This window comes from Perognathus longimembris, chromosome 2 (genome assembly GCF_023159225.1).
Source record: "Perognathus longimembris pacificus isolate PPM17 chromosome 2, ASM2315922v1, whole genome shotgun sequence".
NCBI lineage: Eukaryota > Metazoa > Chordata > Mammalia > Rodentia > Heteromyidae > Perognathus > Perognathus longimembris.
Window position 1 is genome coordinate 85,955,151 of NC_063162.1, and position 14,389 is coordinate 85,969,539.

Below are 14,389 nucleotides of genomic sequence, written 5' to 3' on the forward strand. Positions count from 1 at the left end.
GGGTCAGCCAAGGAATAGTTAATCAAGAAAGTTGGTGTGTAGGGGTTTGGGGGATGACACAACGAGAAGCTAGAGGCTGCTAGCTTGTCCTTAACTCCATCTACATCACAGGACCCCCTTTAGAATGGCTCACCTTCCCTTCACACCAAAGACTGAGGACTCTGGAGATGTAGGAAGTGCCCCAGCTCCAGTCAGGCAGGCTTCTGTTTCTTTTCTTCCTTCCTTCCTTCCTTCCTTCCTTCCTTCCTTCCTTCCTTCCTTCCTTCCTTCCTTCCTTTCTTCCTTCCTTCCTTTCTTCCTTCCTCCCTTCCTTCCTTCCTTCCACCCTTCTTCTTTCCTTCTACCCTTTCCTTCTTTCCTTCCTTCCATCCATTTTTTTCTCTTCATTTCTCTCTTTCTTTTTGTGTTGGTACTGGGGCTTAAATACAGGGCCTAAGCACTGTTACTTCCCTGTTTTGCTCAAGGCTGGTGTTCTACCACTAAAGCTATATAACTCTAGCTTTTTGGTGGTTAATTGGAGATAAGAGTCTCATGGACTTGCCTGACCAGGCTGACTTTGAACCATGACCCCTTGATCTCAGGCTCCTGATTAGCTGGGATTATAGATGTCTAGGATTACATCAGCTCCCTCGGCCCAAAACAGAGAGAAGTGGGGAGACTGAGTGTCCCATCACTTCTGTCCTACCATAGCCCCAAGAAGATAACAGACTTCCCAAGAGCAAACTGTTTCCTTTTTAAGCTATACTCCCATTTGGACTCCCATAAAGACAACAATAAAAAGAGAGGTGCCCTCAGATTGACATTTGCAGGTGTTCAAGATGCAGCAAGTCGTTTGAATCCCCCGCAGGCCGGCGGATTCACTCCATCTGTGCTTGCAATTCAGCTGAGCCTGAGACTCTTCTAATGCACAGCTTTTCTGAAATGTCTGGTTCTCATTTCTTTGTGCTTTTTTATTATTGTTGTTTTGTTTTGTCTTCTTCTTATATATATCAGAGGAGAAAAAAAAAACTTCAGTGTTTCCATCCACACATGATTAGGACCCATATAGGCCCTTCCCTTCTCAGCATCTATCATTACTACATTTCAGATACATTTTGTGCACCCACCTTAAGGGTTGCTATGTTTCCCTCCTGCTTTCTCCTTTCATTATACAAGATTTCCAGTTATTCAGTATTTTGTTCTCATTAGAATGCTGCTTGTCACATGCTTTCACCAGAGACATTCATCACCAAGGTCAAAGGGTGAATATCGTGATCTATTATGCTTAGAGGAATCTAATGAAAAGCCACATAATTATCCAATTTAAAGAGAAGCATGTAAAAAACAGGGAAGAAGAAGAAGGGGAGCACTTGCTATAATTTAAATTGTTTTGTTTCCCTGAAGCAAAATTCAGCACCTGATTGACAGGACCTAATGATAATTCTTATTGATATGGTGATGTTAATTGTGGGGAGATATTTAATAAGTCCCATATTCAGTAGGTAGATGTGCGCTCTTAACCTGCACCTGAACCTGATTCTCGATGCAGCGTGGAGATGAGGTACAGCTACAGATAAGTGAACACAAGTGGATTTTCAGTCTTGTGTGGCAGAATGGAAATTGGAATCTTCAGAATCTATTAGGAGAACAATTCCACAGTTGCTCACACTTTTATAAATTATACTGTATATTACAGAAAGACACAAAGTCGGAGGAGTTGCAAGACAGGGTATTGTTGCAATTCTGCAGGCAAGTTCTTAGGGTTCCATTTGGTGATGGGGGTGATGTTTTCAACCAGAGTCACACACCAACAAACGTGACCTGCATTCATTTGCAAACAGAAGGCACTAATAAAATCTACATCCTGAATCACTTTCTCCCATTCCTGAGTAAGGTTGACCTTGCAAAAAAAAAAAAAAATGAGGCCAGCACTAGGGCCTGGATTCAAATGAATTCAAACATCATGAAAAAATTATTTAAGAATGCTTTTATAGGTCTAAATTCCAAGAGGAAGTAATCTGTGACGACTGAAAACATCACCTAAATCTGCACCCCATCATGAGATCTGGGGGCTTCAGAAAACAGCAACTGCAACTGTGGACAAAGCCAAGGTGAAAGCTGTCTTCCTCGGAGGTCATTCCCAGATCCTGACCTAGACAAGAAAAGATGGGTCACCAGATCTGATTATACATGATTAGACTCTGCAAGCTACAGCCTTTCACCCATAAGAAGCTGTGTTTTGTGTTTTCATTAAATATTAACAATTTTTTTTAAATCTGTAAGTAGTGCACAAAAGATTTTCACTTGACAGGTCAGTTTTTGAGCACAATGTATCATAATCAATATCACCCCTTTCATCATTCTCCTTCCATCCCCACGCATTCTCAATCTCCCAACCCCGCTCATCCCTTCAGGTTGCCTGGTTCTGTTTTCAGACATGTACATTGAATATCATGACTGTTTTCACTCACTCTTCCTCCCTCCATTTTTCTGCCTTGCCTTGACCTCTCCCCCAGCATATGTTTCAGTTTCTTGGTATTTATTTTCTTAAACAGTAAATCCATTGTTCATTGAAGTTCCATTTCAGGCCTCTGTTGAATATACCATTCTTCCGTCATTTTGTTTGTCTATATCTTCATAAACCCTGTAAATATGCTTATATATGTGCTAACAAAGTTTTAAATACTCATCCAACAACAAAAGCACAGTACCTTAAATTTGAGTGAAATGGGGTCATGAAATGGAAGTCAAGTTGTTGTTTAGAACTCTAAATTAATTCAGCCTTCCATTTTACTATGGAAAAAGATATAAAATTGTAAACATTTTAATATGATGCCTTATTTATTATGGTTATTCATGTCAAAATACATTTAAAATAAAAATCCAAGTCAAACATGTTACCACCTGACTCACAAATGGGTCCTATTACCAGAAAAGAAAGCTATCAAACGACAAATAGAAACACAAAAGGTAAATCATTACAAGTTACTTACAGGAAACAAGTAATTTTTAATAGACAAAATATTAACAATGAGCTGGGTGCTGGTGGCTCATGGCTGTAGTCATACCTACTCAGAAGGCTGAGATCTGAAGTTTGTGGTTCAAAGCCAAGCCTAGGCAGGAAAATCTGAGACTCTTATCTCCAAACCAGAAAACTAGAAGTGGCTCTGTGGCTCAAAGTGGTAGAGCTCTAGCCTTGAGCTGAAGAGCACAGGGACTGTGCCCAGCCCCAGTTCTTCTTGATGCTAGGAACTGGGGTCTGTTACATGTGGGTGTTTGATAAGTGAGCAAAAACCTAGAAATTCTTACTTGTTGAACCTTGTTTCCAAACTTGCTTTCTTATTTTTGCTTTTAATGCACATGAATACACAAATATACTTTTAAAAATTCCAGATATGAATTTGTTGATTTTGAGTTATGTACTTACCTAATGGAAAAAAAAAAAGAGCAAACCAAATTGATCGCAAGTTATGATACCAGTGGCAGCCGACACTGCTGCTATGATTTTCAACTTCCTAGGCCAAACATTACATCATGCTCAGGAGATTATAATTTCTCTGAAGAACACTTCTGGTATCCTACTACCCGAAAAGTGATATGCCAGCAAATTGAAAGGAGTTCAGAGAAACGCAATAAAAAATAATTAAGGAGGCCCTCTGATTGACTGATGGAAAGAGATAGAATTAAGTGTGAGCTGCCTGGCCAACTGATGACTTGGTGGTTAAAGGAATTATATCCAGGTATGCAGAGGGATGCGTTTCCCGTTTGTAGTGGGCATTGGTCCACACAGAATAACAATTCCATAATAAACACATCGAGCCTGCTGTTGTTCCAAGCCAAAAGCTGGAGTCATGTCTGCCCCGGCAGCTGCCAAGAGCCACTGTGCACTCCAATGTGCGGTCAGAGCCAGCAAGAGGTCTTCCTATTCCCCCTCTCATGTTGTCTCACTGTCTACTTACCCTATGCTAGACTCCTGATCCTTGAAATGACCGTGACCCAAAAGAAAAAAGGCAGCACCATTGTTCCCCTCTCAGCTAATTACTTCCCAGCTAGGTGACCCTTAGAACTGTCATATTATTAAATAAAAACTATTCATATTATTCAGTATGGGGCCTACAATGTCTACTGTTCTTATTGATTATAGTTACCTGTATGAATAAGGAAATGTCCAAAGGTGGAACACAGATCTTACCTTCCTGATAGGGATTTCAGGGCCAAAAACATTTACTGTAAGTCCTGAGTCCCTCAGGCCTAAACTAGTGCCTTAGTAGATGCCACAAAACTTGTGTGATTGCCGAGGGCATGCCAGTGAGGAGGCTGAGATCTGAGGATTGCAAGAAAGTCTGACATACTCTGATCTCCAATAAACTTACAAGAAATTAGAAGTGGAACTGTGGTTCAAGTGGCAGAGAGCTAATCTTGAGCACAAAAGCTCAGGGACAGTGCCCAGGCCTTGAAGTCAAGCCCCAGGACCAGCATGCACATGCACATGTGCGTGTGCACTCACACACACATATATAGACACCCCCACACACACACACACACCTTATGTGCTTAATGAGCCCAAACCTTGCTGTACCAGTATGCCAAATTCCTTTATACCCTTTATAGATTGGGATACTAATGTCTGTTGACCCAGGGTGATCATTCACAATACCCCCTTTTTCTCATCGGGGTTTCAGTTATAATGAATGAAATATTCACCCTAGTTTGTGGTTTCTCAACATGTTTTTCTAAGCCTTTTCCATCCTGCATCACCTCTTGATTCTGAGTTTCTTCCTATTTTATTTGTGCTGGTTCTGGGGCTTGAACCTCCGTCCCTGAGCTTCTTTTTCTACTTCTGGCTTTTTCTGAATAGTTTATTAGAGATAGGAGTCTCAAGGATTTTCCTGCTGGCTTTGAACTGTGATCCTCAAATCTCAACCTCCTGAAATGCTGTGGAGGAAAAAAAGTGTTTCACCAGCCTTAACCTTCTTTGGGTCAAAGGCTGATGATTGGCCTCAGTTTTGCCATCACAAACTGATTAAATGGTTTATGCTTACCTGTGCTACATATTCTAAATTCAATCATGTTTTCAGTTGCTAAAGCCTGATCTATTAGTTGATCTTAGAACAGTAAGCTTTCCTCATCTTCATTTTCATGATAGCCATTTGTTTTCTGGAAAATATCCAGTACCAATCTGTATGAATGTTTTTTGTTCCCCATGCCCAATTATACTAGGTAAGACCTCCAATACAGTATTGATTGAAGTGGTGATCTTTTTTTAAGACATGTAACTAAAACTTTGAATTTTTTAATACCAAAAGAGATGGTTCATCTTTTTTATATCTCTTATGAAATTTTATTGTACAAATTGCAGTCATCCTTGTCATGCTCCATTAAGACGGAGCCAAGAAAGAGAAACACAGAGGTTACAGATACCAGCTCAAGCAAAGAACCATTCAAGCTCAAGAGCCAATCAAACAAAATAGTTATCATCAAGACTATGTTTACTTAGCAACTGTCTACAGAACTTCCAGTTATGATCCTAAGACTAGCCTTGTAGAGGCTGCCACTCACCAACCACTGACTGCTAGCAATCTCTCAAACACCTGCAGTGCCAATGAAGTTTTAAAAATACACAGGGGGGCTGGGAATATGGCCTAGTGGCAAGAGTGCCTGCCTCGTATACATGAAGCCCTGGGTTCGATTCCCAAGCACCACATATATAGAAAATGGCCAGAAGTGGTGCTGTGGCTCAAGTGGCAGAGTGCTAGCCTTAAGCAAAAGGAATCCAGGGACAGTGCTCAGGCCCTGAGTTCAGGGCCCAGGACTGGCAAAAAAAAAAACAAAAACATAGATTTCTCCACCCTCATAAACCTTCCAAACCTTCCTATGTTATCTGGCCATCCCAGATACCACCCTGGTTTGTGCAGCAGGTGTGCCACAGATGACAAGTCTGCCTTTAATATCCAAATGAAAGTTCCAGCATTTGTAGACTGATCTTGTAGTAGCCTTTTATTGCTTTTATTTTCACATAGAGCCTCTTGTTTTTGCCTGGGGAAGGCCCTAGACACACTCCTCCTGATCTCCACCAGCTGGGTAGTGAGATTACAGGCATGTAACACTATACCCATCCCATATAACTATTTTTTGTTTGTTTGACTGAATGGACAACAAGTCACTCTCCTGAGCTGCAGTTAGCTGGTCTCTAGAATGGCGATGCATACAAATTTTAGCTCTACTTCTTCCCTCTAATCTGCATGGTTTCTTTTCTTGCTTTATTGCACTGGCAGAGACCTCCAGTACAGTTCTGAATTGGGATGGTAACAGTGGATCTCCTTCTCATATTTGTACTCTCATGGGAAAAGGGTTTAATATTTCACAATAAAAATAAGTTTCCTGGTGAGGCACCAGAGGCTCACGCTTTTCATCCTAGCTACTCAGGAGGCTGACTGTGAGGATTACGGTTCAAAGCCAGCCCAGGCAAGAAGTCCACAAGACTCTTATTTTCAAATAACTACCAAAATAGCCAGAAGTGGATCTGTAGCTCAGGTGGTAGGGTGCTAGCCTTGAGCAAAAAGGCTCCGAGACAGAGCTCAGTTCTTGAGTTCAAGTGCCAGGAGAGGTACCAAAAATATTTTTCTGTAGATTTTTAAAATAAATATTCTCTTATCAGATTGTAAAAGTTCCCTTTTAGTTGTACTTCACCCAGGGGGCTGAGTTTGGGGGGAAGCATTTCTCTATTTATTGAGATGATCACAAGTTTCCTCCCCTCAATATGTAATTATTAAATTGCAGAGATTAATTTTCAAATGTTTATGAAGTCTTGAATTATTGAGGTATATCCCACTTACATTGTTACACTCCATTTGCTAAGATTTTTTTTCATTTGTGTTTTTTCTTGTGTGTCTGTGTTACTGGTATATTCTCATAGACTCTTGTTTTATTTGAGCATCAAATAAGATTGTGGATTTCAGCATGTTTTGGAGACTGTAAAAGACAATCTACACACAGGTCCCAATGCTGCAGCATATTTTGTATAAAATGTAATTTATCTAAATTGAAGGGGCTTCAGGGAGCTCCTTCTCATGTAGCCTCTCCCAGCTGGTCAGGAGCTCACATCCATGCCTCATTCCTATCCATTTATAATCAACAACTCTGAAGTCACAGCCTGTAACTCTAGCAAAGATCTTTTCTACAGGACTTTACACAAAAGCCCCAATTTTCAATTATCTCTGTCTCTATTATCCATCCCCATCATACCATGTGTTCACACATAAGAATATCTTTTCCCAAATACATTGACTTCTTCTTTCTTAGAAGCTCATCTGCCATCTTCCTCACTATTTGAGTGAACACAGAAGATTTTTCCATAATCTATCCTAAACTGGGGCATGGTGAGGCTAATGATAATGCGTGTGGTTTAATTCATCTATAAAGATTCATTCTCTGCGTTGGAAGTTCCCCAATTTTTGATCCACTTGTTAAAAGTGTCCTAGTTTGTGTAGCCTTACTTAATCACACATGTTCTTTCTTTCATTTATTTCCTTGGTTTTCTTAGTATATACTATGTACTAGATATGACTAAGTGCAAGAGATATAACAGGGAGCACAATGGTTGGAACCCAGGACCTGGAATGTCCTCTGTTGTTCTGACTCCAGTGCTCATGTTGGAGCTGAGACCCCACTTAAGGACCACAGCGCTCCTGCTGGCATCTGGGAATTTGGGCTAATTGTTCACAACTGTATCACTATCTTGGATTTGTCAGCCAAGGGTGCTCCCTCCCAGAGGTTACACTGTCCTCCAGGAACATCTAGAGAAGCCACATCTAATGACCCACAAAAGGGAGGACATAAAGGCCCAGCCTACGGGCTACTCCTAACTTGGCTTCACTACAGTTCAACTTTTCTGTCTGCCCTATTCTGTTTTATCCCTCCTCCACCTCATAACTATTGTTTCTAGAACAAAGTTCCATACATACCCCATCCTCATTTCAGTGTCGGTTTCCTGAAGACATTGCTCTAGAAATTTAACATCTCCTTTTTTTTTAAATTCTGGGAGCAGGTGCACTTAGGTGTCTATATTTGAATATAATAGAGTTTAAAAAATACACCAACCTAGGGTGAAAGTTTACTGATAAAGAGGATATTATTTTTTCCCTGAAGATTAAAGCCATAACTGACAATTCTTTGGGAAATCACCACTCCCAACTAACATACTTCTACAAAAGTTGAGTCAACAAACAAAGCCACCTGCCATGATGGACCAGAGTTTTGAGAACATTTGTCTAACACCGAAAGTTCAGTTATGATATGTCACAGGCATTCACTTTGGAAGTAAATACAACACTATTAAATTGGTGAAACTGTCAACTCTGATGTGGGTCACAGGATGCCACCATCTGTGAGATGGTATTTCTGTCTCACAAAAGATCTCCTACAGCAGAGCATTACTTACATGCTGTACAGTTCGTGGCATTCCTCCCAGCTTGGTTTCTTTTGGATGGCAGAGCAAAATCTGTCATCAGGCCAGTGAAACATTGCAAACCAAGAAGGAGTTTTCAGATGGGGCAAGATTGAAGATGCCCAGCCAGCATAGAGGAGTCCAAGGTGCGTGATTTTCTAGTCTATACCAGGTGTTCCGTGGGTGACTTATGGTACTGACTACCCCCTCTCTTGTCTTCTTCTCCCATGCTATGGTGGTACCATAGCATGGTGGTGAAATTGGCAAGTTTTGGGTGATTCAATTATTCATTCAACAACAGTCAGGCTAAAATCTAAGCCACATAATAGACCACAAAAAAAAAGAGTGGCTTTAAAAAGCAAGGTTTATTCTACGTCCTGAACATTTCAAGGCAAAAGATCCAGGTTAGGTGAAACGGCTATATTTAATCATTTAGGCTACTTTCTTTGACTATGCAGTCAGGTTAACTATGGGCACCACTATGTTCCTGGGACAATACTGTACAAATGAAATGTACTCATTGCCTGTCTTATGAAACTGTAAGCCCTTTGTACATCAACTTTATTAAATTTTTTAAATTCATTCTCATTTTATTTAATTGTATAATCTTATTTCTTTTTCTTTTGACATTGTTGTTTAAGTGGTATGAGGAATCAAACCCAGGGCCTCATGAATGCTAGGCAAACACTCTATCACTAAGCCACATTCCTGGGCCCCTGTACACCAATTTTATAATAACAATAAAGTAAATGTTTTAAGAGAGGTAGGTTAGGGATTGTCTTCTGAGTAAATAGGGGAGAAATTGGACCTATGACTTTCTTTCCCATTACACAGATAATGACTTTGTTGCCTAGCAACAAGCCTCAAGGGAAGTTGGGAAATGTGGTCTTGTAATATCAACCATACCAATGTAGAGTCTGACACTCTGTTGGGCCTGAATGACCTTCAGTGCCTGCTCCAAGAGTTTACCGTTGTAGAGAGGAGAAAGTAGATAAGTCCAGAGCAATCATAAGTTATCAAGTATAAAGGTCCAGCTAGAGAATAGAGATGGTGCTACGACAAGGACTAAGTATAAAATGAGAAGAAAAGGAAGAAAGGGCCATGGAGAACCAATAGAGACAGAGTAGTCAAGCCATATTCAAGCAAGGAGAAATGATAAGTTCCATGGAACCACTTTCTAGTGTGTTAGAGGGTGTACCTGAGGCCCTTCCAGAGAGTGAGCCAAATGAGGACAAGTGGCTGGGTCCAAGAAGCAGAGGGAGCAGGGCAGAATCTGGAAGGAACTTGAAGGCCAAAAAGAAGATGGTCATATCTGAAATGCAGTAGGAACACAGGTTATGACTGACCTTTTTTAATATCTGTACATCTGCTATGGGAAGAATACAGTCCTGATTTAATCTACCTTATTATTCTGAGAAACAAATTCTAGGGCCAGGAGAGTAAATGTTCTAATATTGTCTCTAAAGTATAAATTTCTTTTTGTTCTGTTTGGTCATTTGTATGTCTTTGGGAATGTAAGGGAAGGCACAGAAATGGAAGGACAAAGAGTGAACAAGGTTACAGAGCAGAGAGAGTGAGGAGACTGCGTCTGGCACCCTCTCTTCTAGCCATTGCAGTACATTGAACTCAATAGAGATAGCGCAGGGGCAAGTGAGAGCCAGATGGGCCCCAAGCAACTCTGTGCCTTGCGGAGGAAAAATTAAACCTGGGCAAAGGAGATCCTAAGAAGCCGAGAGGCAAAATGTCATCGTATGCATTCTTTGTGCACACTTGTCAGGAGGAGCACAAGAAGAAGCACCCGGATGCTCCGGTCAACCTCAGAGTTTTCTAAGAAGTGCTCAGAGAGGTGGAAGACTATGTCTGCTAAAGAGAAAGGGAAACTTGAAGACATGGCCAAGGCGGACAAGGCTCTTTATGAAAGAGAGATTAAACTTACATCCCCCCTAAAGGGGAAACAAAAAGTTCAAGGATCCCAGTGCACCCAAGAGGCCTCCTTCGGCCTTCTTCTTGTTCTGTTCTGAGTACCACCCTAAAATCAAAGGGGAACAGCCCGGCATGCCTATTGGTGAGATTGCGAACAAACCGGGAGAGACGTGGAACAACACTGCTGCAGATGACAAGCAGCCTTATGAAAAGAAGGCTGCAAAGCTGAAGGAAAAATATGAAAAGGATATTGCTGCCTACCGAGCTAAAGGAAAACCTGATGCAGCAAAAAGTGGGGTTGTGAAGGCTGAAAAGAGCAAGAAAACGAAGGAAGAGGAGGATGATGAGGAAGATGAAGAGGATGAGGAAGAAGAGGAAAACGATGAGGAAAAAGAGGAAGACGAAGAGGATGAGGATGAAGATGAAGAGGATGATGATGAATAAGTTGGTTCTAGCACAGTTTTTGTTTCTTGTCTATAAAGAACTTAACCGCCCTGTACACAACTCACTCATTTTAAAGAAAAAAAATTGAAATGTGAGGCTGTGTAAGATTTGTTTTTAAACTGTACAGTGTCTTTTTTTGTATAATTAACACACTACCGAATGTGTCTTTAGATAGCCCTGTCCTGGTGGTATTTTCAATCACCACTAACCTTGCCTGGTACAGTATGGGGTTTGTAAATTGGCATGGAAATGTAAAGCAGGTTCTTGTTGGTGCACAGCACAAATTAGTTATATATAGGGACGGTCGTTTTTTCATCTTCAGTTGTCTGACACAGCTTATACGAACTAATTGTTGTTCTGTTAACTGAATACCACTCTATAATTGCAAAAAAAAAAGTTGCAGCTGTTTTGTTGACATTCTGAATGCTTCTAAGTAAATACAATTTTTTATTAGAAAAAAACGATTGAACAAATGCAGCAGTGGTACTCATTAGACACTGTTGAAAATGAACTATACAACTTGTGGGTGGGATGGGAAGGCAACACTGGAAGAGAGTGAGGGAAGGGGTGACGTTGTCCAAAAGGACATATATTCTTCACTTATGTGACTGTAACCCCTCTGTGATCACCTTTATAATAACAATTAAATAAGAATAATTTGAAGTTGAAACCTGGTCTTTTCTCCAGGAGTCAAAGCTGCCCAGGGCTTTCAAAGGGTCTTGGAAAGTGTCACTGTAGGCTAACTACCTGAAGACACCTTCAAAAGCCTCAGCCTTCAAACCAGCTTTGCCAGAAGGAAGTGGAGGCAGGAAAAGCATTGTGGAAAGTGGTGCTGATGGGTGCTAGGTCCTTTTCACTTGTCTCCAATGGAAGGACTCTCTGAGGAACAAGAATTAGTGTCCCTAGCATATAAAAGGATCTGGAAAGTAGAATGTTTTCCTCTCCTTTTTTTTTATCTTCATATGAAAAATCATAAAGGTTTAATTTCTAACAGAAATATTAGGCAACTGTATCTCACTTGTCCATACTTCTTCATTTACAACTACATGTACATGGCAATTATACCTAAAATTTACATTTCTTACTAATTCACAAGGGCTTTGACTACATTAGTTTATGCAGATATCTGATTATGTTGAATTATTTTTATAAATGGCTCTTACATAAATGAGATCAATTGGGTAAAAAGGAATGAAATTTGTAATAGGCCAATGTATTAGTTAGCTTTCTATCACTACAAATACTGGCATAGTCTACTTACCAAGAAAGAAAGGTTAATTTTGCTTGCAGTTTTTGGAGGTTCAAAGTCCAAAGATCTGGCATCCTTATTGATGTGAGCTCTGGTGAGGGTGGCAGATTGTAGCACATCATGTCAGGGGTGCATGTAGGAGAAAAAAGGAGGAGAAAGAAGAGGAAGAGAAGGAAGATGGGAAGAGAATGGAGGGAGGAGGCAAGAAAAAGGTGAGGAGAAGGGAGGAGAGGCCGGCCGCACAATCCCTTTCAAGGCACATTGTCAGCAACCTAAGAACTTTGCAGCCATTTCCACTCCCAAAGGTTTCACCACCTCTCAATAGAGGTAACCTGTGACTCAAACCTTTGATCACAATGAGTCCTTGAGGGACATAATTAAACAATTAAATCACACAAACCATTGCATGAGCAGTGACATTTACTGAGCAATCTACATTGTTTATCCATCCATCATAAATAGTTAAGTCTTCAAAAATAGTTGGCAGATTCCAATGATTTGAGAGACCTCAATTTTTTTAAGCCCTGGGTCTCCAAAATGGTGACCACTTTGAATCAAGCACTGCATATTTGTAAATAATTCTGAAGTTTGGAATGTAAAAGTTATTTCAAACTTTTTTAGGAGAATACATATGCAAGCTGTGCTTGTATTAATTCAAATTGTAAATTAGCTGCTCCAGCATAAAGTAATCATTTCAAACATTAGTACTTGGCCTTGGGATGAAATTAAAGGAGAAACATTTAGGCAGAAACATTGGAGAATTACCATCCAAGTAAGATAGTGAAATCCATAAATATTTTCCTAAGGGAAAAAGTGAAAGTCTCATCAGTTTTTAATTCTGTCAGAAAAAAAAAAAAATTAGCCTGTGGACCATAGAAAACATCCTTGTGTCAGAAAGCTGAGTTATGTTTCTTTTTCTACTTCCCATTTTCCTGGTAACTAATGTTTCCTAATATATTCAACAAAGAAATGTAAAGAGCAGTCTTCATCTCAGGTCTCTGATCTAGCCACCAGAGAATAATGAAAACAGGTATTACCTGAGTGTCTGTGTCCCAAGCACACAAACCTAGCATAACAGGCATGTCTACATAATTAGGAATATACAACCAAAAATAAGTGTACAAAAGGTGATACAAGATGGAGAGACTGACAGAGAAGCAATACCAAATGTAAAAGTGCAGGAATAGGGAGCTGGGAATATGGCCTAGTGGCAAGAGTGCTTGCCTCGTATACATGAAGCCCTGGGTTCGATTCCTCAGCACCACATATATAGAAACAGCCAGAGGTGGCGCTGTGGCTCAAGTGGTAGAGTGCTAGCTTTGAGCAAAAAGAAGCCAGAGACAATGCTCAGGCCCTGAGTGCAAGCCCCAGGACCAGCCAAAATAAAAATAAAAAAGCAAAAGAACAAAAAAAAAAACCTCACAAAGGTGCAGAACGAAGATGTTGGTGTAATGGAAACTGAGATACAGGCCAGAGGGTAGCATATAGTGACCATTCTGCTCTGAAAACACGCTCTTCCAGACAGCAAATTTCCATCCTTCCCATGCCCTTATCTATGATGCTTCCTAGGCATCAGTTATAGACTGGATACGGAGCAGAGCCCAGAGACTCCAAAGACATCAGACAGAGCCCCTGCCTCCCAGGAAATCACACCAAATGAGCAATCTGAAAAGAGTGCTGAAAGGCACGTGCAAAGGCCAAGAGAGTATAGGTGAGAAGGCAATTCTTTCTGCCTGGCCCCTTGTGAGCAGACTGTATAGAGAGCAGTTCGGACCAGTCACTGACTGATGCTTTGCTGCTTCAAATAAGTAAGAGGAGAGAGTGGGAGTGGGGGCTGCCTGGGAGCAATTGAAATGATGCCGAGGGGAAGCTCAGGGCAGGCTGCAAATGATCCAGGAAGCCAGCTGAGCAATGGAGTCAGAGGACACCAGGCAGGAAAGCCTGTGAGACTCTTATCTTCGGGGGGGGGGGGGGGGGAAGAAAAGCCAGAAGCAGAGCTGTGGCTCAAGTGATAAAGCGCTTTTGTTGTTGTTGTTTAAAAAAAAAAAAAAAAGCTTACAGATAGTGCTGAGGCCCTGAGTTCAAACCCAAGGACTGTCACCATGAAGGAACAAACCAATAAATTGGAGAAGTAGCAGGGTAGGTAGAGTCTAGAAAGGACAGTGGCAGCAGCACAAAGCATGCACCTAGACGTAATTGTTCTGATCAGAACAGACTCTTCTTCAGGACAGCCCGAGGCATCCTGAGAGCTTTTCTCGGCTCAGCATCAGTGACATCATCCATAGATGCAACAATATCTTGCTCTCACAGCAGCCATGGGCATTAGACAGGACAGAAGTGAGGATGAT

The 14,389-nt window shown here is 40.9% G+C and overlaps 1 pseudogene; it reads left to right on the forward strand.

Moving 5' to 3' along the window:
• The first annotated feature begins 1,522 nt into the window (after positions 1-1,522).
• LOC125344989 lies at positions 1,523-10,802 on the forward strand (annotated as a pseudogene).
• The last annotated feature ends 3,587 nt before the right edge of the window (positions 10,803-14,389 follow it).